The 21,244-nt window shown below is 48.1% G+C and overlaps 1 protein-coding gene across 4 annotated transcripts in view; it reads right to left on the bottom strand.

The window, feature by feature from the left end:
• LOC138246667 (carcinoembryonic antigen-related cell adhesion molecule 6-like) overlaps nucleotides 1–2,982 on the bottom strand; it is a 200,443-nt gene extending 197,461 nt beyond the window's left edge. For all 4 annotated transcript variants that reach the window (XM_069201414.1, XM_069201416.1, XM_069201417.1 and 1 more), the window contains exon 1: nucleotides 2,896–2,982. The gene's annotated coding sequence lies outside the window, so the exon portion shown is untranslated. The remainder of the gene's footprint in view (nucleotides 1–2,895) is intronic.
• Between the last annotated feature and the right edge of the window lie 18,262 nt (nucleotides 2,983–21,244).

Genomic DNA, 21,244 nt, shown 5'->3' with positions numbered 1-21,244 from the left:
CCGGCAGACACCTCACCATATCTAACTGAAAGCATCTGTACCCAACTATTTACCAGAAAGTACATTTGTTACCACCCCGAATCTACGCCCCAGTACAGAAGGACGCTTCTGTGCGCTACCCCATCAGCTGGTACAACGTTATGAAAAGTGCACTGATTGAAGAAAAATGTCACACGAGGATCTGCCCTAATCACAACAGTAATGCGTGTACAAAGTGATCATTTAATGCATATGTCACATAACCTCATCCATGCCTGTGGTTAAATTTGCATGCAATTATGGGGCATATTTATAATGCCATAGCGCCCCCTTGCGCCACATTAATGTAATTATTTTTTATGTTAATGTGGCGCAACAAGGCCGAAATCCCCGCACCGTATTTACAGAGTGGCACAGTGCATGCATTGTGCGACTCTGTAATCTGTTGCGTAGATTATGCCTGCGCCAGGCATAATGTATGCAAAGGGGACATTCCCCCGTTAGGGGAGCTGGAAAAATGGTGCAATTAAGGAAATCTATGAGATTTCCATGCACCATTTTTCACAGCACATTTAATACCTGCAAAAGAGCAGGAGTTAAAAGGGGGCTTCCATTTTTTAGAATGGAGCCCTATGTACTCTGCAGGAGCAGTGCCAATATTTTGGCACTCCTCCCGCAGAGTACATCAATAGCATCATGAAAAATGACGCTATTGCCCCCTACCCTGCACCATGGTGCACAGTATTTTAAATACGGTGCACACATGGTGGCGGTACGGGGGCTCCAAGGGGAGCTGGGAATGTGGTGCTGCACTTTCCATAAATCTACCCCTATATTTCTTGTTAGGCCCATCATTGTTCTCATTTACTTGACTTCAATAGTATAAACACCACAGCTAACCCAGCGGAATTAAAGCCTGTGAGCATGGGAATAGATACATGCATGAAGCTATGGGGCCATCAGACCCAGTACCTTACATCCGTCAGGTGGGCAGTGGGGGTGTTTAAGTTTCTGAGGGATGCGAACGATGGGATGCAGAGGTGACATTCCTCTCAAATCATGTTAAGTAAAACACTTATAATGAGGTATTTACACAGTGGGACCAGGAAAGAGCTGAAAGTTGGATTCTGCTGATCACTGTATACAAATAACACTCCTTCACTCTTGTGATAGACAACAGGCGGTTCAATTCTTACTTACAGCGACTTATCTAGGTCCATGGCCACCTGTCCGGAGGTTTACTAAGAGGAGCTCTGTCCTTTAACCTGTCCCTTCAGCTGTCCGAGAGTGGCTCGGTCCTTGAACCTGTCCTTACAGCAGCCTGAGAGTGGCTCTGTCCTTTAACCTGTCCCTTCAGCTGTCTGAGAGGGGCTCTGTTCTTTAACCTGTACCTTCAGCTGTCTGAGAGTGACTCTGCCCTTTAAGCTGTCCTTACAGCAGCCTGAGAGTGGCTCTGTCCTTGAACCTGTTCCTTCAGTTGTCTGGGAGGGGCTCTGTCCTTTAACCTGTCCCTTCAGCTGTCTGAGAGTGACTCTGACCTTTAACCTGTCCTTACAGCAGCCTGAGAGTGGCTCTGTCCTTTAACCTGTCCCTTCAGTTGTCTGAGAGTGACTCTGTCCTTTAACCTGTCCCTTTAGCTGTCTGAGAGGGGCTCTGTTCTTTAACCTGTCCTTTCAGCTGCCTGAGAGTGACTCTGTCCTTTAACCTGTCCTTACAGCAGCCTGAATGTGGCTCTGTCCTTTAACCTGTCCCTTCAGTTGTCTGAGAGGGGCTCTGTCCTTTCACCTGTCCTTTCAGCTGTCTGAGAGTGGCTCTGTTCTTTAACCTGTCCTTTCAGCAGCCTGAGAGTGGCTCTGTCCTTTAACCTATCCTTTCAGCAGCCTGAGAAATGGCTCTGTCCTTTCCGCTGTCTGAGAGTGGCTCTGTTCTTTAATCTGTCCTTTCAGCAGCCTGAGAGTGGCTCTGTCCTTTAACCTGTCTTTTCAGCAGCCTGAGAGTGGCTCTGTCCTTTAACCTGTCCTTTCAGCTGTCTGAGAGTGGCTCTGTTCTTTAACCTGTCCTTTCAGCTGTGTGTGAGAGTGGCTCTGTCCTTTAACGTCCTTTCAGCTGTCTGAGAGTGGCTCTGTTCTTTAATCTGTCCTTTCAGCAGCCTGAGAGTGGCTCTGTCCTTTAACCTGTCCTTTCAGCTGTGTGTGAGAGTGGCCCTGTCCTTTAACCTGTCCTTTCAGCTGTCTGAGAGTGGCTCTGTTCTTTAATATGTCCTTTCAGCTGCCTGAGAGTGGCTCTGTCCTTTAACCTGTCCTTTCAGCAGCCTGAGAAGTGGCTCTGTTCTTCCATCTGTCCTTTCAGCAGCCTGAGAGTGGCTCTGTCCTTTAACCTGTCCTTTCAGCTGTCTGAGAGTGGCTCTGTTCTTTAATATGTCCTTTCAGCAGCCTGAGAGTGGCTCTGTCATTTAACCTGTCCTTTCAGCAGCCTAAGAGTGGCTCTGTCCTTTAACCTGTCCTGTCAGCTGTCTGAGAGTGGCTCTGTTCTTTAATCTGTCCTTTCAGCAGCCTGAGAGTGGCTCTGTCCCTAAACCTGTCTTTTCAGCTGTGTGTGAGAGTAGCTCTGTCCTTTAACCTGTCCTTTCAGCTGTCTGAGAGTGGCTCTGTTCTTTAATCTGTCCTTTTAGCAGCCCGAGAGTGGCTCTGTCCTTTAACCTGTCCTTTCAGCAGCCTGAGAAGTGGCTCTGTTCTTCCATCTGTCCTTTCAGCAGCCTGAGAGTGGCTCTCTCCTTTAACCTGTCCTTTCAGCTGTGTGTGAGAGTGGCTCTGTCCTTTAACCTGTCCTTTCAGCTGTGTGTGAGAGTGGCTCTGTCCTTTAACCTGTCCTTTTAGCTGTCTGAGAGTGGCTCTGTTCTTTGACTCTATCACTCACCAGGTCACCTGTTCCTCCTCCAGGCTGAGAGCGGCTTTGTCGCTGGGGAAGATGTCGGTCTCTGCTCTGAATCCCTCTGACTCTGTTCTGAATCCTAAACCAGGAAGTTGTTTCCACCTCCCTGACACAGGTTAGTCCTTAATCAGTGAAAAGAGCTCGCCTCTGGGCGCTCCCTCCCTGGCACCAGCCTGTGAGCTCTGAATAAAACTCTATTTATGAAACTAAACTTCCTGGTACTCTGGCCGATACCAGGGGAGGTTGGAGAGAAAGAAATAACACAGTTAACCTCAGCTCTCAGGAAGGGAAGAGCAATGAGCATTTATCGAACCAAATTAATTCAACAAAAGAGTCAAGGCTTTTCACACATGAGCAGTTTTTCTATTTTTGAGTAATGCTCTACTTTCCAGCACTCTAAGGTTTTGTGGCCAGATGTAGGTATCTTCGGTTTGCAAATCCTAATAGAGAATGTTTGCAATTCACTATTAGGGAATCGCTAACAGCTATGTACAATAGTGTGTTTTACACTATTCGCAATTCCCAGTGGCTCGTAATAGACCTACCTAATTAATGTTCATGAGGAAGGTCGCTATTGGAAATTGCTAAAAACACAGGGATGGTGGCCTGCTGGGGACAGCAGACCACCATGCCTGTGTTTGCTTTTGAATATAGCAATGTTCAGTTTTTTTTTAGTGCAGCCCGTTTTCCTTAAAGGAAAATGCAATGCATTTCAAAAACAAAAATGCAAATTTTTCTTTAAAATTTTTAAGAGTAGGCAGTGGTCCATTGGGGACCCCTTCCTATTTGCAAATGAGTTACCATCAACTTCAAGTTGGTGGTAACTGCAAATATACTGTGACCACATTTCAGTCCCATTTTGAGATTCGGTAATAGGGTACCAAATCGCAATATGGGGTTTGTTCATACAAAAAGGCTTTTTTGCAGTCGCAAACTGCCTGATGGTGGGAATTGGGCTGTTTGTGAGGAACAAAAAAGCTATGTACATCTGGCCCTTGGTGCAGAAGCTCATGCTGTCTCCTAAAGCAAACACCGGCAATGTCAAAAGGTTTGGCATTTGCCAGTCTGCAGTTTTTTTTTGTATTCATATACAAGAGCATGCCAGGATATTATGTATAATGGGAAAGAAATTGCCTTAAAACGTATTTTTAAACATCCTAGATCGCTGGATGCACCACAGCACTCAGCACAGCCCTCAGTGTGAATGTGTGATAGATATGCGGATCCTGTCACAAATTAAAAAAAAGTACAGACACACTCACAGAGTCACTCATAGACCCACAGAGGTACTCCCAGACCCACAAACATTCATGAACTGTTATAGAAGAATACAGGAACACACTGACACGCTGTAGGAGGCTGGCCTGGTTTGTAGTGGGTACCTTGGGTACTTACACCTTATACCAGGTCCAGTTATCCCTTATTAGTGAAATGTAGTAGTGTTCTAGCAGCTTGGGATGATAGAGGTAGCTATAGCAGAGCAGCTTAGGCTGAACTAGGAGACATGCAAAGCTCCTGCAATACCACTTATAGTTACACAGTACTTATACACAAGTAAAGACAATACTCAGTGTTACCAAAAATAAAGGTATTTATTCGGGTGACACAGTACCAAAAATATCTTAGAGACAATACTCCTTCTGGAGGGAAGTATTATTCACAATATATACACTAAACACCAAAAGTAGACAAGTAAATAGTGATAGAACAATGCAAGTAATAGGAAATGCTATAGATTGCAATGGGAACAAATAGGTCTAGGGGTAATACAAACCATATACTAAGAAAGTGGAATGCAAATCACGAATTCCCCCCAGACAAGTGTACGGTGTGCAGAATCGCTGGGAGAGTAAGAATACAGTAAAGGTAAGTAAATTACCACACCCCAGAGCCCAGAAAAGCAGGAGTAAAGTACTGCAAGTTTCTTTAGGACACACTACACGTCATGATTGGGATTTTGCAGCAGCAAACCAAGTCTGCAAAGAACAACTGCTGGATTCCTGGACCTGAAGACCTGCAAAGGAAGGAGACCAAGTCCAGAAGTCGAAGAAAGTTCCAGGAAGGAGAGGAGCCCCTGCCAACCCAGAAGGGGATGCAAAAGAAGAGTCCAAGGTTAGTCAAAGACTGCAGAAATAAACCCTAGGAAGATGCCAGCGGGTTCCTGCATGACGCAAAGGATGTCCCACGACGTGAAGATCATTGCAGACGTGATTTCGTGTTGGAAGTTGCCAACAAGCCTTGGCTATAACAAAAGTGCATTTTGCTTCAAAATGGTGCTGGATGGACCCAGGAGGGACCTGGGTGCCTCTACTCTGCGTGAGGAGGAAGAGGGGGTTCTCAGCACTTTAGAGAGCCCTCAGGATGCCAACCAGCACCCCAGAGGTCCCAGGACACGGGGACAATGGTGGTGCAAAACACAGTTTAAAAAAAAAAAATCTCTTTATTGTTTTAGGTACATAATATCACGTATATAAACTAGAACAAAACATACAAAATATGGACATAAATATGGGGGGTATATAATCTCTTGAGGGGAATTGCTGGTGGGGGGGCGTGAGTAAATCAGGAAGACAGAAAAGTGAAGTGAAGTGAAGAGGGGCATCGTTTGATACCCACTAATACCGGGAGGCCATCTTCTGCAATCAACGGCAATGTGGCTATTTATGGTTGATGTTGAGTGGTTTTAATTCAGTTGGGAGTTTGTGTCCAGCCGATCATGTTGCGTGTGTTAGCATTGCGCTTTTATGTATGCTCAGGCATGTTGTAGAGGCCTGCTGTAAATGCGCATCACTCTTTGTTCCCTTTGCATATTTGTTGCCCAGCACAGATGTTGGCGGGGGCTGTGGTGCGTTATGTTCCTGTTGAGTTCATTATGGTATTCTGGATGGTTCTGGGGATACTTGGCGTGTGGGGCGTAGTGTCTCATGTGAGGACCACTCCTCATATGTGTGCACATTATCATATCCTCCACGCAGTGTATCTGACGCACTAGTTGCATGCTTGTCCTATGCTGTTTGTGTTATCATGGAGGTCGGATATCATCTTTAGCCTCAATTGAGGAGACGGAAATGTCCCACATATCCAACCCCTTAACTATCAGCCCCTTGTCCCGGAGAGAGTGTAGTACCTGTGCTTCTGCTCTTGCCCACTTCAATAGATCGCGCAACCAACGCTGTGTGTCTGGGGTGGACGGTGCTTTCCACTGCATTGCCAATAGGCGCTTGAACAGCACGAATGCTAAGTCAATGTACTTATGCACCTCTTTATTCTTCTTAGTCTTTTGGCGGATCCCCAACAGGCAAGATTCTGGCGTGGGGGAGATTGGAAATTTCAGTAGTGCTACGGTTAATGTAGTTATGATATGCCAGGCCCGCAAACAGGGGGACATTCCCATGTCATATGATAAAATGTGGCATCAGAGTCATCACATCTAGGGCATTCCCGGCTATTTTGGGGAAACATACGCTGTAGCCGGTGCGGGGTTAGGTATGTTTGATGTAGATAATTGAATTGCGTGTAGTGAAATCTAGGGTTGCGTGACACTGATCAAATCATATTAAGTGCGGCGCACCAAGCCTGCTGAGTCAGCGGTGTAGGGAGGACCCTGTTCCATCTCGCCTTTGCCTTCATTTGGGCTATGTCCAGATTGCCAAGTAGGAGGGCACATATTTGGGATGTGCCACAGTGGTCGCCTAGGTCTGATAGTAAGTCATGCCAGAGGGGGGAAGTCAGTGGATCCCCATCTCCACAATGCCATGTGCGGCGCACGAGTTGCTGTAGCGCCCCATACGCTATGAACCATCCCCGTTCAAGGTCATGTGTGGACATGATTTCAGCGTAATTCATGATGCATCCTTCTATGAATTTGTATTCTACTGTCTGTATGCCCTTAGCGGGCCATAGGGACAGCCTGTGTTGCGCAGCCACCTTTCCAATCCCTGGGGTGGCCATTAGGGGAAGCCTTGGTGAGAATGGTGGGTTCTGAGTTTTTCCCAGTATGTAACAACCCCAACACCAATGAGCCACTTCCATCAAGACATTTTGTTGACATGGTGGTCTGCTGCGATCTGTCAGCCACTGTAGTACGTTGGTGTTGCCTAAATTAGAGTGTATCACCTTAGTTTCAGCATTCGGGGGATCTAGGAGCCAACGCCATGTCCAGTGTATTTGTGCAGCTGCATAGTATAGCTCATAATTTGGAGTGCCTAGGCCTCCTTGTGCTAGCGGTAGGTGTATATCAGTAAAAGCTAACACCTACGTCCATGTCCCCAAATCAAGTCAGTCAAAAGGCTGTTTAGTGATGTGAAGAAGTCTCAGGGTATTATCAGTGGCAGAGCAGAAAAATGGTATAGCAATCTTGGAAGTATAAGCATCTTCGCGATTGCCACCTTCCCCATTGGTGATAACAGTAGTGAGCGCCAGAATGGTAAGGAGCCTCTGGTGGCTCTGAGCACCCTTCCTAAGTTTCCTTCCCATTAGGTCAGATGTGTTGTGGTATATTTGTACGCCCAGGTATTTAAAAGTACTATACGACCATGGTAACCCATGCGCTGAAGTGTTGGTTTGGCGATCCAGCGGGATCGGTGTCAGTGGAGACAGGCAGGATTTTGACCAGTTAACCTGTAAGCCTGAGATGTCTCCAAATGTATTCAATATTTGTAATAGTCCCGGCAGTGAGATTGTGTCATTGTGCAGGTATACTAGGGTGTCATCTGCGTATAAGGAGACAATCTGGTGTCTATTGCTGTCTGGTATCCCCCATTCCTGAGCCCTACCTCGTAGCTGTGCCGCCAATGGTTTGAGCGCCAAGGCAAATAATAACGGTGACAGTGGACATCCCTGTCTGTGCCTCTACCAATAGGGACCTGTTCCGACCTGTCTTAACCTGGGCAGTAGGGTCGGAGTACAGTATGTTAATTCACTGCATGAATACCCTTCCAAACTTCATGCGGCTCAGTTTTTCCAGCAGGACAGGCCAGCCCGAGGTGTTAAACGCCTTCTTTATATCGAGGGATACCACTACTCATCCACGTTCTGAGTCTGGGGTATCTGTCATGAGTCGTATAAGGCCTCTGATGTTTACAAAGGTGCTGCGCCCGGGAATAAAGCCCAATTGGTCTTCGTTGACCAGCATTGTCATCAACGGGAGTAAACGGTTCGCAAGTATCTTCTCTAGAAGCTTGCAATCCAGGTTTAACAAGGAAAGGGGACAATACGACCGGGCATCCAAGGGGTCGCGCCCCGGTTTAGGGAGGACCACTATCACTGCCTCCCGTTGAGAGTCCGGCAGTCGTCCTGTCATTAGTGCCTCTTATAGCATTTCCATGTAAGGCGTAATTAACTGGGGTGTGACTGTGGTAATATTCGGCTGGTAGGCCATCACTGCCAGGTGCCTTGTTACATGCTAGTTGACTCAGAGCCCGAAGAATCTCCTCAGACTCTATGGGTGTCTCTAATGCTTCTCTGTGAGACATAGTTAATCTAGCTAGGGGGAGTGTTTGGAAGAAATCTGCTAGTTGCGCTGCTGATTGGGCGGGTTTCACCGCATATAGGGTGCTATATTATTGCCTAAACTTATCATTTATTTCTGTCTGAGTGTTAACCACTACCCAATAGTCCAGTCGTATGGCTCCAATTGGGGTATGCCATTGTTCACCTCGCACCAGCCAGGCTAACAGCCTGCCGGAGTGATCTCCCTCCGAATGTGTTCTGTCAGTATACTGACGGAAGTAAATTTTTGCGTAATCGAGAGTTGACCTTATTTCTGCTTGTGCGTAATGTATGTAAAGTCTCCGGGGTGGTTGTGTCCAGTGCCTCTGCTCGCTACACTTCTCGGAGCTCGGTTTTTATCTGTAGTAGTTCACGGGACAATGTACGCTGGACTCCCCCAGCTGCCGTTAAACATAGGCCCCTAGCCACCACTTGATGGGCATCCCATCCCATTCTACTGCTTGCGATTATGCAGTCTCTCCATTTAGTTAAAAATATGTGGAGATGTGTTTTGTCATTTCTTGACGGAATGGCGGGTCGAAGAGCAGTTCCGGTTGAAGGCGCCAAGTAGGAATGCGTGTGCATGTTCTGCCCGATTGCATATTGGCTGTCAGCGGGCAGTGGTCCGATATGGTCTTGGCTAGGTATGACGCCCTTGTGAAGTTGTTGGTTAGGTCTACTGAGCAGAGCAATAAATCTATGCGGGTGTGCAGACGGTGAACCAGGGAATAGAAGGAGTATTTCCTATCCAGGGGGATGTTGGATGCACCAGATACCCCTCAGCATCCTATCCGACATCCAGGTCTGCAGTGCCTGAGTGGTTTTCCTACTGGGGGCGCCCTCCAGTGTGGGGTGGGATCTATCCCTTTATATTTCGGGCACTCAATTCCAGTCGCCTCCCGAGACGCAGTTTATCGTGTGATCTCGGCGTATTTGGGGTGTGATTGACAATAAGAAATCTCCTTGCCTCATGTTTGGAGCATATAGTCCTATTTTTGTAAGTGGTTTACCGTCTAATAGCCCTTCAGGTTTAATATATCGACCCTCTGCATAAATCTTTTGATGTTCTACTGTGTATGGGACTTCTGGTGCGATCCATACCAACCCACCCCTCGCAAATGCTGGTGTTGTAGTACCGTATGTTGACCCTGGCCACTTACTCCTATGGTTAATTCTTCCTGTGTGAGGTGCATTTCCTGTAAAATTGCTATGTGTGTTTGTGTCGTTTGAGGTATGCGTATATCCTGCAACGTTTGGAGATGTTGCCCATCCCCCTCACATTCCACATTACTATATTATATGTCTCCATGTCCATCTGTGCCAGAGAGTGTCTAGTGCTGTGAGCACTAACGGGGTGCCCCTAATATGCACCAGTATTACTGTGTGTGTCTTCATCGTGTTGTAGTGTTGTCCCCTGTGTGAATCAAGTCCCCCCCCCACCGGTCCATGCAAAAGAAAGTAAGGTAAGATAACAACTGGGAAGTTAACAAAAACCTTTTGGGCAAAGCCCATTACTGTCGGCACAACAGGTGCCGTGGGTAACAATGGTCCATGAGTAGTCCCTTCGGTGTCTCTTTGGGGGTAAGGGAAGGCGTGACCGTTGATAACAAAGGGTCTGCATGTCGCAGCCCATTCCGGATTGGTTTAATGCCCACCTCACCCCAGTTACCTTGCAGTCCGCTTCTTCATTGAATGCAGCGTGCATCCCCGCGGAAGCAGACAGGTGGGCCGACGTGTGCGGGCTGGCATGTTAGGATACAGATATCTGCAGAGTGTCTCACCGGCACCAGGTCGGTCCCCTTTCTCTCCACATGTCCACCCGTGACAAGCTGTCAGACTGGGGTTATGTCCGTGGTGGCCTTCCGGTTCTGGCAATATGTGGCCGGGGTTAAATGTCATCTGCCGAGCATGGGGTAAGTTCCGGGCCCATCAGAATAGGGGAGGTGGAATCGCTGGAGCGGTCCTGTGAGGAGTTCGAGTCCCTGACCTCGACTTCCCTATAGGTGGTGCCCTTCGCTGATGCGAACAGGTTGGCATCTTTTATGGCCTTTGCTTGACTCTCGGCCACCTGCGCCCTGGAAGGTCTGGCCCCAGTGTTTGATTTATTCCGCCGCCTGGACCGGGGAGTGATCCATGTATCGAGTTTGGGGTCGTCAGTATTTGTTTTTGCAAAACCCTTGGCATGCAACCAGGTCCAGGCGTGCTCCGGGGACAGGAATATGTGTGTCCTTTCCCCATCTACCACCCGGAGGCGTGCTGGGAATAACAAGGAGTAGGAGAGGTTGCTGTCACGTAAAAGCTGCTTAACCCTTGTGAAGGACGCACGCTTGTGCTGCACCTCAGCAGTGTAGTCGGGATACTCTGTGATGATATTGTTGTCCATCTGTGTAGGCCCTGTGTCCTGAAGTTCTGCAGGGTCAGATCTCTGTTCCAAAAATTGAGGAGGTGTGTGATGAGAGGCCGAGGCGGGGCACCCGGGTGTGGTGGCCTGCCCGGGATCCGATGGGCCCGTTCCACCGTGAATGAGAGCGATACTCCACTTGTCAGCACGTTGTCTTTGAGCCATTGCTCTAGGAATAATTCCGCATTGAGCATCTCCACTCGCTCTGGAAACCCAATGAATCTGATGTTGTTCCTTCGTGAACAGCCTTCCGCATATTCTGCTCTGCGTTGTAGAAGGTGTAACTCCGTTCCCATGCGATGTAGTTGGTCGCGTAACTCCTTGATTTCAGGTTGAGTTGAGGTGAGCGCAGTTTCAGTTTCCGTGACTCTGTCCACTAGTTTACAGTGATCTGCTCTGAGTAGATTTACTTCCAGAGCTACTGTGTCTATTTTCGCTTCCAAGGTATTTTTAGTGTCTATTACTGCCTGTAGGAGCTTATCGAATTGTGCTGAATGTTTCTGCAGTGTCTCATTCATCTGTTGTAGAGCAGCAGTTTGTCTTTTGGTCTTTTCCGCAGGTGTTGTCCCCGCATCCTCGGCCATCGACTGCAGACTAGGTGGTTTTGGTTTAACCACGTTTGTGTGTTATTTTGATCCACAGCAGGTGGTTGCTAGAAAAGGGAGCCTCTCCGACTGCTGGATAAGTGTATCACCTCTCCAATGAGATCTGTGCTACCGCTTGGGCCGCAGCCGCTGCTGCAGATTGCTCAGCCGGCACACGCCAGGCTGCCGTTATGTCGGTAAGACCTCTTCTGTCGCTTAAGTGGGTAGAGCTACGCGATGGTTGGGCCCTGACCCACGTACCAGCTAGGTCACCCCCGGCAGGACATTATTTCTTCATGTGGACAAGGGAGCGAGCGTTGCTTGTTTGCCTCTCGATGGCGGTCAGGGTTCCCATTTGTCGTTGTAGATGGGTCCTCCTCATATGAATGAGCCCATGTGTGTAGGGAGATCCGTTCTATCAGGACTCCATTGCATGGGCCCTTGTTCAGGCCTTGTGGTTTGTCAAATGCAGGAACTCCTCAACCAGAAGCATAACACTCATGTGTCTTGCTCCAGATTACATCCCTCAGCACTCACCAATCTGTTTCTCCATGGAGCGCCTCTTCTCTTATGCCCTGCAGCTAGTGTGGCCTATGAGCATCAATAGTCTCTAACCATCCAGCTCAGACTGCATATGGGATCACCACCATGGCACGTGATAGAGTGCTTGGTCGTGCGGTAGGCAATTTAGTCCGCCTCATGAGGCCTCACAAGTTAGTACCTGACCAATGTGGTGCTTGTCTTATATAGGGCTACCCCTTCTCGGATGTGCCGTTGGCGGTGCCTCTCGGACCCGATCGGTCCACCGGTGATTGCCGAAGATGTTCCCTGGCACTCCGCGGCAGGAGAGTGTGTGTTGTGGGCCCACTCGAGTGGGTGCTTAGTCACCGCCACGTCCTGTGGCGTGTCGTTCCCCGCGCCGTATGCTTCCCTGCTGCACGGCCAGAGTGCCGATGTGTGACCCCTGCGGCCCGATCCCTTCAGCCCACCGGTTGTCATGGTGCCATCCCTCGCACATATCAATGGGGACCCCGCAGTGACCAGAGTGACCAGTCCCACCAGTGTGGGTAACCATCCGCCTAGTCTCGCCGTCTCTCCGGGGGGCCCGCAGCCTGCAGTAGTCAGCCAGGGCCTCAGCTTCAATCAAAGCGGACCGCTGACCCCACGAGCCACTGTGATGTAGGATCCGCGGGATGCCGCCTCCCTCCAAAGGGGACCCCAGCGGTGCTCTCTGTTTCAACCGATCTCAAGGCGGTCGAGGTTGTCGACCCCCAAACCTTCTAGTCGGATGAGCGTGTGTTGTGGGCTCATTCAGGCCTGCTCCGGAGCGCCGCCGCATTCTATAGTGTGTGCTCCTCGTACCTGGTGCTCCACCACTCCGCCTCTCATGGTCTGTGTCTCTCGGCGCATCTGTCGTTGTTGTCGCGTCCTGGTTCTCTCACTGTGCGATCCTCTGGCACTGATGGTCAGAGTGAGCGGGATGGTAGGCACCGGGGTGGGTTGGGTAAGGATTTTCAATGTATTAAATTGGGCCACAAGAGGAACTCTTTAGAAGGCGTCCGCTCCGGTCGCCATCTTGGACACGCACCCTGCAAAACGCAGTTGATGCATCACACCAAAGGAAGGTCCCATGCCGCCGGAGAACAACTGAGCATTGCAGAATGGAGTGCTGGGGACCTGGCCAGGCTGAGCAAGAAGGAATTTTGCAAATAGTGCACAGAGGCCTCAGGAGGTGAAGAAGATGAAGTACACAGGGGTCCTGTCGCTCTCAGGGAAGGCAAGTTGCTGTGAGAGGAGTCTAAGGGTACAGGTCGTTGTCTTAAAAGGTGCCTGCTGGAGCAGGGGAGTGACTCCGTCACCCCACAGGAGATTTCTTCAGTCCTTCTGGTGCAGGATGAGGACAGGAAGTCCTCAGAGCGTTCACACTATGGAAACTATTGCAGTTGCTGACTTGGTGCTGAGGTTGCTGAAGAAAGGTATATCTGCTGGATACTTTGTTGCAGTTACAGTGTTTCTTGGAGCAGGCTGTGGTTGATCAGATGTGAGAGAAAGCTGAAGTTGTTGCAGAGGATTCCTGAAGGAAACTTGCAAGCAGGATCTGAAGAGAACACACAGGAGAGGCCCTAAATAACCCTGGGAGGGGGATTGGCTACCTTATCAGGTATGGACCTATCAGGAGGGGTCTCTAACGTCACCTGCTGGCACTGGCCACTCAGAGGCCTCCAGAGTGCCCCCACACCTGGCAAAGCAAGATGGGTGAAGTCTGGGACACACTGGAGGAGCTCTAGGCATCACCCCTAGGGTGGTGATGGACAGGGGAGTGGTCACTCCCCTTTCCTTTGTCCAGTTTCTCTCCAGAGCAGGGGGCAAGGGGTCCCTGAACTGGTGTAGACTGGTTTATGCAAAGAGGGCATCAAAGCCCTTCAAAGCATTTCCAGAGGCTGGGGGAGGCTACCTCTCCCCAGCCTGTAACAACTATTTCCAAACACCCTGCTCTCAGAGGAAACGCTTTGTTCTGTTTTCATGAGACTGGGCTGCCAAGACCCCAGGAGGGCAGAACCCTGTCTGTGGGTGGCAGCAGCTGTAGCTGCAGTGTAAGCCTCAGAGAGCTGGTTTGGCAGTTTGGTGGTCCATGCAGGAGCCACAAGGATGCATGGACTTGGCTACCAGATTCAGAATGGGGGACAATTCCATGATCTTAGACATATTACATGGCCATATTCGGAGTTACCATTGTTAAGCTACATATAAGTATTGACCTATGTGTAGTGCACATGTGTAATGGTGTCCCCACATTCACAAATTCCGGGGAAATGGCCCTGAACTCTGTGGGGGCACCATTGCTAGTGCAAGGGTGCCCTCACACTTAGTAACTTTGCACCTAACCTTCAACAAGTGAAGGTTAGACATATAGGTGACTTATAAGTTACTTAAGTGCAGGGAAAATGGCTGTGAAATAACGTGTGCGTTATTTCACACAGGCTGCAATGGCAGGCCTGTGCAAGGGTTTGTCTGCGCACCCTGTGGTTGGCAAAAGAATTGCTGCAGCCCATATGGATCTCCTGGAACCCCAATACCCTGGTTACCTAGGTACCATATACTAGGGACTTCTAAGAGGTGTCCAGTGTGCCAATTGAAATTAGTAAATTAAGTCACTAGCCTACAGTGATAAATTTGAAAGCAGAGAGAGCATAAGCACTGAGGTTCTCGTTAGCAGTCAAGCACTACTGACAACACATACATTAGGCCATAAACTATGAGCACTGGGGACCTGGCTAGCAGGATCCCAGTGAGACAGGCAAAACACACTGGCATATAGGTTTTTATCTATGAGCACTGGGGTCCTGGCAAGCAGGATCCCAGTGACACAGCAAAAACACACTGACACACACTCACAAACAGGCCAAAAGTGGGGGTAACCATAGTAGAAAGAGGCTACTTTCTCACACACGCCCACTCATAAACCCACTCAGGCTCTTTTGTGTCCACTCACAGACCCACACAGACATTCCCATTCCCACTCACAGACTCTCTCAGACACTTAAACGCCCACACACAGACCCACACAGACATGCCCACGCCACTCACAGACTGACAGAGACAATCACACATCCACTCACAGACCCTCTCAGACATTTAAATGCCCACTCACAGACCCACTCAGACAATAACACACCCACTCACAGACCCTCACACGGAAACTCTGATGCCCATTCACAGACCTACTCAGACACTTTCAAGCCCACTCACAGACTCACAAAGACACTAATGGACCCACCCACACTGCCACTTATAAACCCACTCAGACACTCACACACCCACTCACAGACCCACACAAACACTTCCATGCCCACTCACAGACCCACACAGATACTCACACACCCTCTCACAGCAGCACACACACACCCACACCTGATCACAGACCCACTCAGACACTTAAATGACCAATCAAAACCCACTCAAACAATTATACACTAACAGACCAAATCACAGACCCACCCACACACTCACTCACAGACCCACTCAGACACTCACAGACCCATTCACAGACCCCTCAGGCACTCATACATCCATTCACAGACCCACACAGACACTTACACACCCACCCACAGAGCCACTCAGACAGTCATATGTCCACTCACTGACCCACCCAGACACTCACACATCCACTCATAACTAGTCAAAAAACCACTTACAGGCTCACTTAGACACTCATAGCCTCATTCACAGACACACCGAGGCCCAGTCACAGACCCATTTAGAAACTTACTCATGTACTCACAAACACACAGATATTCCAATGCCCACTCACAGACCTACTCAGACATTTACAAGCCCACTCACAGACTCACAAAGACTCTCACAGGCCCACTCACACACCCACACAGACACTTACAAGCCCACTCATATACCCACTCAGACATTCACTCGCCCACTCACAGACCCACACAAACACTAACACATCCATTCATAGACAGTCAAACACCCGCTGACAGACCCACTCAGACTTTCACATACCCAATGAGAGACCCACTCAGACTTTCACACGCCCACTGACAGACCCACTGACAGACCCATACAGACACTCACACACACACTTGCAGGCCCACTCAGACACTCACTCACCCACTAGCAGCCCCCATCAGACACTCACAGACCCACTCACAGACTCACTCAAAGACCCACCCAGGCACCCACTAATCTACTCTCAGACCCACTCAAACACTCACTCACAGACCCACTCAAAATAGTCAGAGACCTACAGCACCTCTGTAACACCCAATTAAACTTTTAGGGTTACACTTCTAACCCTAGTCACACACCAACAAACACATCCCTAAGTGTCTCTGCTGTAAATGAAATGTCTGCTTTAGGTTTGTAAATCTGTGATGGATCCGTGGATCCTATGAGATTTAAAAAATAAGGCTGAAGGTAAACAAACCTGTCCATGGAAAGATGACTGGCTCTGAAAAGAACCTTTGTGCTTATGATGTGTAAATGATAACTACACATTAAACAGGATGTAGTATTTGATGTTTTTGAGGAACATCCTGTTGCCTTTCCCTGTGAAATGAACTCCATCCTTTCTATATATTCTGTCCATATCAAATCGTAAATTGTTGTGGTATATAAAGCCTATGTGACAGTCAGTTGACGACCATCCCACGTGTCAGCAGAACTACAGCTAGCGGTAGATCATTCTCGCACCTTGCCGCCAAAACATGGAACTCTCTTCCCACCCACCTGTGCCAGACCAAAGACCTCCTTACCTTTAGGAAACTTCTCAAGACCTGGCTCTTTGAGCAGTAGCATCACCTTCCCACTGTTTCTTCCCCCGCTCCCGCTCAGCGCTTTGAGAACCTCACAGGTAAGTAGTGTGCTTTACAAATTTGTGATTGATTGATTGATTGAACTTCCACTTCTACCTTTGGCAAATGTTTGAGAACACCAAAGCAGTGTGTGGGAAAAGTGGCATTAATTTACCAAAGATATCTTTAATTAGGAGTTCCAGTCCTTTCCCAGTAATTTTGCCTAGGACATTGCCACTACAGAGCAGTATCATGAGGTCTGGATGTTGGTAGTCCATAATGCTTTCAAACAAAGGCAGCCACTTTAACCCCCTCTGGCCAACCCAAGTAATGTCTACATTAGGTAAACCAAGTTCCTGTCAATGCCATTCTTGCTAGCAGTCTCTCTTGCATGAACACACAAAACTATGACCCACAATCCACACTCTGTTCATTTTGGAGGCAAGCAAGAGTAGCACACAGGAGAGCACTGCAACTGAACATGACAGTTTTCAAAATGAATGGCTCCTAAAATGGAGGACACCACATAAAATTTAAAAGAACATATTTGATTGGATGGTGTAAAGGTGCTGCTGCCTAAAATCAGGTAGTGATATTTACTTTATTTTTGATTGGCTTTGGTAAAAAGATAAAAATAAAATAAGGCTGTTTGGGATACGCTTATAATTCCAAACAGTCAACCACGCATGCTACAGTTAATTTTGAAGTTACTATGCTGCTGTCAGAAAGTGTTGTGAACTTTTGCCCTAGTGGTAGCAGGGAATGTTTGAAACATCCTCAGCATGGAAACTGAGCTTGCAAGAGCCTAGGAGGAAAGGAACAAAAAATATAGACTGTTCATGTGAAAGGAGAGTGGCATGAAACACAATGCTGAATAAGTAGTGTTTGGGTTCAAATACAGTAATTTATACAAAGTAGATTATAAATTGCGTGCTTTCTCAACAGATTATGAAATGGATTTAAGGGGTTTCCGTGTGTATCAGTGGGTTCACCACAAATGTACATGGGGGACCGCAATGAGCACAGCGGCAGATCCACCCAAAACCCCTACCAAATTGGGTTTCTGAACAGGAGTCTTACAAAGGGTTAAAAAAACTGACCATTCAGAAGCTGTATTCCAAATGTCAAATATAAAAGGAAGATTGTGATTTGTTTTCTACATCAGCATCACTGAAAGCAGGGTTGAAAAGGTTGCCATTATTGGTTCCTTTGTACTGAGGGTGGTATACCCTTCAAGTACTTGTGACTTCACATTTTTAGTGAGAAGAGATTCTAACTGATACTGAGAAAAATATTGGAAAACAGCAAAGAAACTTTACAGGTATGGGAATTAGAGTGTACTTTTAAAAAGTAAATGCATTTGAAAAAGTATGTGTCTATAAAAGGTGGAAGAAAGTGTGTAGGATGTACACAAGAATAAAAGGGAATATAAAAGAGAGGGTATTATAAGGAAACGTACAGTGAACAGTAGGAGGAAGACATTTTTTAAGACTAAGAATAGTTATTTTATGATACTACTAAAATTAATGTCTTTTAGAAGTAGACGTAGATGATTGATTACAGTAAATAAATGATAATTGTTGATGCTATTGTGGCGCTTTGCTACACTAGCGTCAAAAGGTTTGACGATAGTGTAGAAAAGTGTAAGGAGGCTCACAGGTTCCTAGGGGTGCGTCATTTTAACACCTGCTCTGAGCAGGAGTTAAAAATGATGCCAAAAGTGGTGCAGTGAAATATTTTAAATTTCCCTGCATCATTTTTGTGGGCCTCCTAGTGCTGGAATGCCCCCCCTTGCATACATTACGCCTAGCACCAGTATAATAATGTGTCGCAAGGGTTTACTAAGTGGCACAATGATTGTGTGCCACTTTGTAAATATGGCATGGGGGAAAATCCAAATTAATGCCGCCTTAGCATCAACAGGACGATGCTAAGGCAGAACTAAAGCAGCGCAAAGGGCTCTTAAATATGCCCTGAAGTGTTTTAGAACCCAGAAATGCACACTTCCTACAAGGGGCATTTCTAAGGCGTTAATAACAAAACCACTTTTACCATCAGAAGGGGTTTGTCATTCTGAATCTAATGATACTAAGCATCATGAGGCTGCTCCCCTGCAATCCACCATTGCAGCCAGACCGAATGAGACTCTTTCTCCCATGTAAGCTTATGGGCAGAGCAGCTCTCATGGGCAGTGTGAACATGCATGGGTATTCCGCACTCCCTGGGTACATGTGCCCTGGCGCACACACAAGCCTGCAGAGGCAGGCTGGACACGTAGGGGGTCATTACGACCCTGGCGGTCGGTGGTAAAGCGGCGGTAAGACTGCAAACAGGGCGGCGGAAAAAAAAATGGAATTATGACCACGGCGGTTACCGCCGCGGTCATACGCCACTTCACCATTCCGACCGCCATCGCAGTGAAGACCGCTGGGCTGGAGATTGCGGTCTCCAGCCCGGCGGTCGTCACTAGACCGCCGACGGTATCAGGACCATGCATACCGCCATGGATCTCTGGTGATTGGGCACTGCCATGAGATCCATGGTGGTAGGCATTATCACTGCCAGGGAATTCCTTCCCTGGCACTGATAGGGGTCTCCCCCACCCCCGCTATCCTCCACGAATCCTCCCCCCACATCCCCCACCCCCCTGTGACCCCCCAAAGGTGGCACAACCCCCCTCCCCACCCGACCCCAAACATGCACATGTACACACCCCTACATGCACACACCCCGAACATCCACATATACACACCCCTACACGCACACACCCCCAACATGCACATATACACACCCCTACACGCACACATACACCCGACAACACATACCTGCACACATACAAACAGACATGCACACCGTCTGACCCGCACACATTTCCCATACACACAACACCCCCCGCATTCATACACTCATTCACTCACCCCCTCTACACTCTCACACGCACACCCCCATGCACGCACACAACACACAACCCCCCCCCACCCCCTCCCCTAACGGGCGATCAACTTACCTTGTCCGTTGAACCTCCGGCAGGGGACGGGATCCATGGGGGCAGCTCCACCACCAGAACACCGCCACACCGAATCATGGGACTTGATTCAGTGGGCGGTGTTCTGTTGACGTGGCGATGGAGGTTGAGCAACCTCCACTTTCCCGCCGTCATACGAAAAAGGACGGGCGGCTGCCAGCGGTCATAATACGCGGCGCGGAAGACCGTCACCACTGGCGGTCTTCAGCACGGCGGTACCTCGGCGGTCTTGCGAAAAGACCGCCGAGGTCGTAACGACCCCCTTGGAGTAAAAGCCACCACAAGGAGCAAGTACACCTACACTGGCCTCAGCTATCAGGCTCAGTTCCTATGATAGAATACCAGTGTGCAAGTGTGCACACCCTGGCAAGTGATGCCAGGTCCAGCATCTATATAGGAAACCACCCATGTGCCAGTATGCACACAAGGGCTAGTGCTACTTCCAAGTGGATGGAGGGATGGTATCTGCACTTTCACACTGTATTTACAGTGGGAGAGTGCCCCTTGAAGAAACAGCAGAATTTGGTATTGCACATGATAGAGTATAAGAGGAGAAGTGCAGCACTGAGGCAAAGATGTTTGTTTTTCAATGATTTATTTTTTATTAAGGAGAACATACACAGCATATAAAAAACATTCACATAGCAAAAGAATCAAGACATTCTATAAATAACTTAATACACAATGAATAACAATAGCAGTGTCTAGAAGCCAGGCTCTCTAGGGGTAGCTATAGCTGAACAGGTAAGACTGGACTAGGAGACATGCAAAGCTCTTACAATACTACTGTAGTCACACAGTACTGAAACGCATGAAAGAAAATGCGCAGTGCTACAAAAATAAAGGTAATTTATTTTGGTGACCCAAATGCCAAAAATACCATAGAGAATATACTCCCGTAGGAGGTAAGTAATACACAAATTATATACACTAGTCTGAAGAAATAGCTGTAAAAACAGTTAGAAAACAGTGCAAATAGTGAAAATCACAATAGTTAGTAATGGGCATGGGGGAACACAAACCATATACTAAGAAAGTGGAATGCGAATGTCGGTTTCCCACCCAGACAAGTGTAGTGTGTAGAAGGGTGCTTGGATTATTAGAGAACACCAAAGGTAAGCAAAAGTACCCATCCCAGAGCCCAGGAATGCAGGAGTAAATCACAATAACTTTCCTAGAACACACAAGAACACGAGAAAGAAAATGATATGCAAGAACCAGAAGAGACTGCAAGACATCAACAATGGATTCCTGGACCTGCAGACCTGTGGAAGAAGGAGACCAAGTCCAAAAAGCACAGAAGAGTCCAGGCAGAATAGGAGCCCCTGCTAACACGGATGAAGGTGCAAAAGAAGAACCACCAGTGAAGAGCAACAGTCAGTACTGCACCCAAAAAGATGGATGGAGATTCCTGGTTGGTGCAGATGATGTCCCACACCGGTTGGAAGATTGCAGTCTGGTTTGCATCACTGGATTCCACCAACAAGCCTTGGCACACCCAAAGGTAGCGGGAAGCAGAAAATGG

Source organism: Pleurodeles waltl, chromosome 7 (genome assembly GCF_031143425.1).
Source record: "Pleurodeles waltl isolate 20211129_DDA chromosome 7, aPleWal1.hap1.20221129, whole genome shotgun sequence".
Classification (NCBI taxonomy): domain Eukaryota; kingdom Metazoa; phylum Chordata; class Amphibia; order Caudata; family Salamandridae; genus Pleurodeles; species Pleurodeles waltl.
This window is presented reverse-complemented; position numbering and strand designations above follow the sequence as displayed.